The following is a 7645-nucleotide window of genomic DNA, read 5'->3' as shown; positions in this document are numbered from 1 at the left end:
TTCACGCCTTAGATTCCTGTTACAACGCCTTATAAACTTTGCTATCACAGGAAATACTGCACGTTCCCCCCTCTAACAAACCCTGCTTCTGTAACTCTGTGTGAGACTTAATTTGAGAGTCAGGCAAAAGATTCCTTTTTTAAAAAAAAAGATATTTATTGAATTTTTTAAAAAAATTACAAGAAAAAGACAAAACAGAAAAAGGAAAAGGAAAGAAAAAATAAAATAAAACCATCATTCTGAAATTCTCCACTTTCATTACCTTCTTTCTTTGACCTCCTCCTCCTCCCTTTTCTTGTATCCTAATTAATAATTTTCGCAGCAAATCCTTTCCATATTTCATAGTATTCTGTCATTACATTACCTTAATCTATTTTCATCTTATCTTATAAAAAACCTTAAAGCTTAAAACTTAAATCTTATTTTTACCAACTTCTCATAACCATAACATTCTTACCTAATTCTTTAAAACATTTTTACAAGAGCCAAGTAATTTCATTTCAACATTTTTCTAACATTCATCAATTTTATAAAACAATCCTGATGGTAAAAAAAGAAATAAGAGCAATCCAATCTTCATCCAGCGTCCCTTCCTCCTGGTCCCGGGTTTTGTCAGTCCTTTTTATCCCATTGATCTAGCACATTAACCTGGTGATCTTATATCCGAGGCCCTCAAGTCTCTTCCATGTCCCTTCCGCAGCTCTTCTTCATATTTTCCTTTCACTCGTGGGAACTCCAGCTTGATAATGTTTTTGACCCTTTTCAACAAATCAACCCCTTTTCCATAGTCCAGACTAAACTCCATGTGGTATTTGAAGACATGTTTCAGATTCCCTCTGAAATTGAGAGCCCCCACAGCTCCAAACATCTGACGGCCCATTGCCAGACTCGGAAAGTCCAAACATCCCTGCATGGGGGGGGTCGGTCCAACCCCCCATTTCCAAACCAAACCAAACTTTATCTTTCCAAATCTGGTTTTTTCCAAGTTCATTTGTCAAATCCAAAGACTCATATTCCTGCAGGGCCGAAAATCCCTCCCTTTCTGGCGCCCAAGATTCAGCAGCATCCTCTTCTCTCATCTGTTCTGTCATGGCACACTCCTGTTTTAGTTCCTGGGTGGGCTCCATATAGTTTCCCACTACCTGTTCAAAAGTTCTGACCGCATTAGTCATCAAATCCGTCTTCTGACTTAACTGATCCAATAGGGCATTTATTTTACAGAGAGCACACAACAGAGCTTCTGAAAGCATTGTCCTGCAAGGTCACAAGTCCTTTCCCACAGTTGTAATCTGTGGCAGCTGCAAGCTCCCTAGAATTAGTTATAGTTTCACAGTCCCCCTCTAGGGGGAAAGCTTCTGGTTGTTCTTTCTTTTAAGGACAATAGCAACAAAGTTTCTTTTTTAAGATATTTTGTCAATATTTGTTCCTTTAAAATGCGAAAGGAAACAATGAAATCACAATGTTACTCTTCTTTTAGCTATCTGTCAAAAACATTTGTCTCTGGTCAATGAGCTTCAAACGTCAATTCTGACACCCCGCTCCAGGATCAGGACGGTGGAAAGTTACTTTGCTTTAGACTCACTTCTGCAGGTTTAAACAGTCCAAAAAAGATCCCCCTTCTTCTGCTACCGAAGGGGGGTTCAACAATTTTAAATGATGAAAGCCAATCCTTTGAAAGTAATTTTCTAAGCTCTAGTTTACGTTGTCTTTGCTTTACTCTGACTACAAAGAAACGGAAGGCTGACTTCCTGTTTAGACCTTCCTGTTTCAGTACCAAATTGAAGTGAATTTTTAAGTCCAATTCCTTTCTGTTCGTCAGTTCTTATTTAAAGTCAAATTGTTCAATGTTTAAGTACTCACGGGTGATTATTTTAGATGCCAAATTGTCCCAGGAAAAAGGCAGCGCTCTCCGGCAACGGCTATGCGGCTTCGCTCCACGGAAAAAGCAATTGACTCACAGCACCGCGCCACTTCCCCCTCTTCGCTTCGGAGCCCGTTAGTGGGTTCCTTTGCGGGTTGGGGGGGCGCTAAGGGTGCCCGCCGAGTCCCACGGTCACAGGCTTCATCCGCCTGTGATTTCTAGAAGGGTCCCCGCTTCGCCGCAGCGGAAAAGACCCGTTTCGCGCGGAGCTGGTCCCTCCAGTTCAGAGGGAGTCCGCCATTGCCGATGGTGCCACCCCGGAAGTCCTCTGGGCAAAAGATTCCTATGTTGCAGAAGGTCGGATTACAGGACCACTGTGATCCCTTCTTTGCTTCTGTTATTCTATCCCCTTGGCTCCCTTGCCCCCTTCACCTCTCCATTTGTTACTCTTCCCTCTTCTTTTCATTCCAACATCTCTTGTTATCCCTGATCTTGAAATTGTTATCCCTTTGGTAGGCAGGGAGATCTGTCTGTCTGTCTAAGACCTTGCCAATGTGCTACAAACACTTTTATAACAAAATATATTGATGGTTATGACATTTAGCATGAGGATATGCGCCAGGTCCATGTACAGAAGCTTTGTTCTGAATGAGAATTTATTCCGGGTTTGGGGTTATTTTTCTTTGTAGGTATTCTGTTTTCTGTCTGTACCCTGTTATAAAAAAAATTGCCCTTTTCCCTTATGGGGTATCCAAGAGCCCATATAGAGTCCTGTACATATTGGTAGGAGAGAATAACAGAGGCCAACCAGAGAATATTGAGAAGCAAAGCAGCTAGTAAGCTTGATCTTTATTGATCTGTTGCAACAGGGTGCTCCCCTCACCCGCAGGAGAGAGGAAGAACCCAGAAAAAATGCTGTGCAAGGCCTTATAAAGACTTTTGAAATTGCCACCCTGTAGATCAAGACCACCCCAGAAACATCATACATACATCACAGAAGGGGTGTAACCTAAAACCACCCCTCAGATACATCATACCTACATCACAGAAAAGGCGGTCTTAAAACAGAAATTTGAATGTTTTTCTCCTGTCATTGTTTATCTCCTATCTGGCAGGTTACTTGATTGGATTTCCTGGGTAGCCTGGCCAATCTTTTGTACTGATAAATACTTAGTTCCTGGGCCAGGTCACAGGCTCACACCCTATTCATATCTTAAATGTGCCCTTAAGACAGGATTTGTGAGGAAAGAGACAATGGGGAGGTTTCCCACTTTGACCTTGCAGAGAAAACATTTGCTCAGTTTAGGAATCAAAATGGTTCCAGGTTGGTCTTCCTGTGATGATCTATGTATGTGCTTGGTTAGTACATTTATGAACATTTCCATATATCTAAGACCTAAAAATTCCTATCACAACCCTTTACAGCATCCCTTCCAATCTTTGCCCAAGGATACAAACAGAGCCAGTGTCAGAAGTAAGCGCTGTATTTTTCATTTCATTTCATATGAAATTTATCACGTTACACCCTAAAAGAAATCTTTATGAAGATACAATTTTGATGGTACCTGACACCACTAAAATTATCTAAAATGTACAAAAATGTTTCAAGTAAATATTGGAGGTCTGGGGAAGTGGAAGGCTCCATGCTACACATGTGGTGGACCTGCAAGAAAATTAAGGAATTCTGGAATGTCATTTATGATGAACTTTAAAAAACGACCAAAGTATCATTTCTAAAAAACCCGGAGGCTTTCCTCCTTGGGATTCTGGGCCCAGAAATACCAAAAAAATGCAAAAGAAATATTCTTGTATGTGACAGTAGCAGCAAGAATATTGATTGCAATGAATTGGAAGGGAGAGAATATCCCAACAAAGTTGGAGTGGCAAAGTAAGTTGTTAGAGTATGCTGAAATGGCAAAAATGACAGAAAAGCTGTAATACCGAGCAGACCTTTATTCGAAAATGGGACATGTACAGAAAATACCTAGAGGATTATTGCAGTAATGTGACGTCAGTGGCAGCATTCGAATGACTTCTGTGTTACAATGAACAGAAATAAGAGAATATAACAGTGACGAATATTAATAAAAAGAGATAGAGATTAATAGTATATCAAATAAGTAAAACGGTAAATATATGGTGGGGTGGCGGGAAGTCATAGGAATTTTAACAAGAATGTATGGTGATATGAATGAGCAAATATTGATATTCTTTTGTATTTCCACTTGGATTTTTCATACAATTGTTTGTTATAAAAAGGTAAAGGGACCCCTAACTGTTAGGTCCAGTCGCGGACGACTCTGGGGTTGCAGCACTCATCTCACTTTATTGGCCGAGGGAGCCGACGTTCAGCTTCCGGGTCATGTGGCCAGCATGACTAAGACGCTTCTGGCGAACCAGAGCAGCGCACAGAAATGCCATTTACCTTCCCGCTGAAGCGGTACCTATTTATCTACTTGCACTTTGACGTGCTTTTGAACCACTTGGTTGGCAGGAGCTGGGACTGAGCAACGGGAGCTCACCCCGTCGCGGGGATTCGAAGCGCCGACCGTCTGATCAGCAAGCCCTAGGCTCTGTGGTTTAGACCACAGCACCACCCGCATCATACTTTTCTTTAATTTCAATAAAGCATATAAAATGGAAAAAAGAAAGAAGTAAGCACTTTAAGGCACCTGCTGAACCCCACACTCCTACAGAGGGCCCACCACCACACTCTTCTTTTCCGTCGTAGTGCAAATTTATTCCAAAACACACATTGTTTTTGCGCACTTTTGCCTAATATATGTTTTTTCCAAAGCAGCTTTCTCTAATATAATGCATTTTTAAATATTGTTTTCACTAATGGATGCTTTTGTGTACACCTTTCCCTAATACATTCATTTTTTTGGTACGCATACTTGGTTGCAAATTTGTGTACTGTTTTGAAAAGTGCATAGAAGGCAGGTTTGCCTTTAAGTGCAAACTGAACTGAATTTCGCTGCCCTCCCTTGCGCAGAGTGGGAGCACAGGGAAGTAGACAGCAGTGCCTTGGAGAGGGAGGAAGCTCGCTAAGGGTATCTTGCCAGGAGCCCCCCAAAATCTGGAACTGGTGTGCGATACCACTTCTTTTCAGCTCCCCTCTCATTAGTTCCTTGAATTGTTTCTCATTTCTGCGTCTCTCCCCCCCCCCCCCGTTTTTGATGTTTACTTTCCATTGCACTCATGCCTCTTTCTTTAGGATGGATTTAGTCAATCGAAAGCCTTATATCCCCCCCCCTCCTTCGGGGTGTAGAATTTCTTTGTCTCTTAAAATCTCACCTGCGATGACCTCTGTTGTCTTAGCCCTCTTAAGTTTTGTGTGGGAGGCATTATTAGCGAGGCGACACACAAATTTCCAGTGCATTTTCATATGTATAAAAGGGTTCCCTTGGCAACGATTAGGAGCCAAAATCTATCTAACTTGACAGCAAAGAGTGCACGAACTTGGCATCTTCTGCTTCCTCACTGTTCAAGGCAGCCGTTCCTTTTGCTGAACGTATCAGAGATCTGTTCCTTCCCCCCAAGTGAAATTCAAAGGGAAATGCAACCTCGGTGGCTGTAATTTTATTACGGGAAGGATTTCTGCAGAAAGGAAATGGCATCTGGGGCACGGCATATCCTTTCTACCCTTGCTTGTCAGCTATGCCCTTGAACAAGTGTGGGCAGTGAGGAAAGAAAGAATCTTTGAGGGTTGTTGACAAGGAGGCATGAGCACTGCATGTCAAAGAATATCTTTCCAGGCAAGAGTTCCTTACAGAATCGTTGGAAGGGACCACAAGGGCCATCTAGTCCCCTGCAATGGAGGAATCTCAGCTAAAGTATCCCTGACAGATGGCCATCCAACCTCTGCTTAAAAACCTCCAAGGAAGGAGAGTCCACAACCCCCTGAGGGAGTCCACTCCACTGTCAAACAGCTCTTACTGTCAGAAAGTTTTTTCCTGATGTTTAGTCGCAATCTCCTTTGTTGGAAATTGAAACCATTGTTTTCGATCCTAACCTCTGGAGCAGGAGAAAACAAGCTTCCTCCATCCTCAAGATATTTGAAGATGGCTATCATACCTCTTCTCACTCTCCTCTTTCCCATGCTCAACATACCCAGCACCTTCAACCATTCCTCGTAAGGCTTGGTTTCCAGACCCTTATGGGCCCGTCCATCTCCTCTCCTTGCCTTCTCTTCTAAGATATTTCCCCATCTTCCATAAAATCTGCAGCTGTCTTCTCTCGGTGTGTCTTAGAAAGAGGATTCAGGGTGGAACATAGGAATCTGCCTCACACGAAGGCTGGATCTACACTGAACTGAAAAAATGCTTTAAGAAAATCCCAAACGTAATATAGCTCTCAATGTAATTCCCCATTGATGGTGGATCACTGCTCTACAGCGGCCTCTGGTGTCACATTTTCATAATATATTTTTGATGTTATACCGTATTTTTCCATCTATAAGATGCCCCCTATTTGGGGGGCCTCAAAATTTAGAAAATAAGGGGGGTGGAGCTTTTGGGGAGGATTATTTGGGGGGAATGCTGAAAATTGCTCACCCGCCGTAACGCAGCACACAACCGCTAGCGTCGCAGCTGCCTGATCGCCACTATTGGCCCTCTTGTTTGCCGCTGCGGCAGCCAATAGACAGCTGCACTTGTCGCGGCAAGCGGAAGTGTGATTGGTGGCTGCTGGCAAACAGAAACCACCTACCAGCTCCCCAATCGCCACTAGCGGCCACCAATCACAATCAAGCGGCCAATCACAGTTTACAATCTCGGGCTTGTGCCAAAAAACCATTCGTGCGTCACCCCTCAGCACTACCCGTGTATAAAACGAGCCTAAATTTTGAACCTCATTTTTGGGTCAAAAAAGCTCGTCTTATACATGGAAAAATACGGTAACTAACCAGTGTAGATTAGCCCCAGGTCAGACCATTGGTACACCTAGCTCAGTATTTTCCACACTGGCTGACATTCCTAGCCTATCTGGAGACACATGGGACTGAATCCAATGCAGGTGTGTTTCTGCTGAGCTATGCCCCTCCCCCCTTTGGAATGATAGCAACCTGACTTACATCTGATGGATTACTTGAGCCAACATGGAGGCAGACTGGTGGTTGAAAGGTGGCAGTGGAGCAGTTTTTAAACTGATCTGGTAGGAGCCAAGGATCACCGGGTTTGGGATGAATCATTGCTCAGAGCTAAATATAAATAAATGTGCTGGAAATGTAAGGAAAAAGAAGACACCTTTTATCATATGTGTTGGAAATGCAAGGTAGTAAAAGAATTTTGGGAAATGATATATAATGAGTTGGAAAAAAATGTTTAAAATAGCCTTTCTTAAAAAACCTGAAGACTTCCTTTAAGGAATTCCAGGTGTCGAAATCCTAAGGGAGCAGAAAAGACTATTTATGTATGTGACCACGGCTGCGTGGATGTTATTGGCCCAGAGATGGAAAGAAGAAAAAGTCCCTACCAGAGAAGAATGGCAGATCAAGTTGATGGATTATGCCAAACATAGGCAAACTCAGCCCTCCAGATGTTTTGGGACTACAACTCCCATCATCCCCGACCACTGGTCCTGTTAGCTAAGGATGATGGGAGTTGTAGTCCCAAAACATCTGCCAGGGCCCAGTTTGCCTATGCCTGGATTATGCCAAAATGGCTAAAATGACTGGAAGAATCAGAAATCAGGAAGACCAAAATTTTAACAAGGAATGGGGAAAATTTATAACTTATCTTACAGACCATTGTAAACAGTTAAAATCGTCAGTAGGACTGGAAT

The sequence above is a fragment of the Podarcis pityusensis genome (genome assembly GCF_964106645.2).
Source record: "Podarcis pityusensis genome assembly, chromosome: 6".
NCBI lineage: Eukaryota > Metazoa > Chordata > Lepidosauria > Squamata > Lacertidae > Podarcis > Podarcis pityusensis.
Note: the sequence above shows the minus strand (reverse complement) of the source record.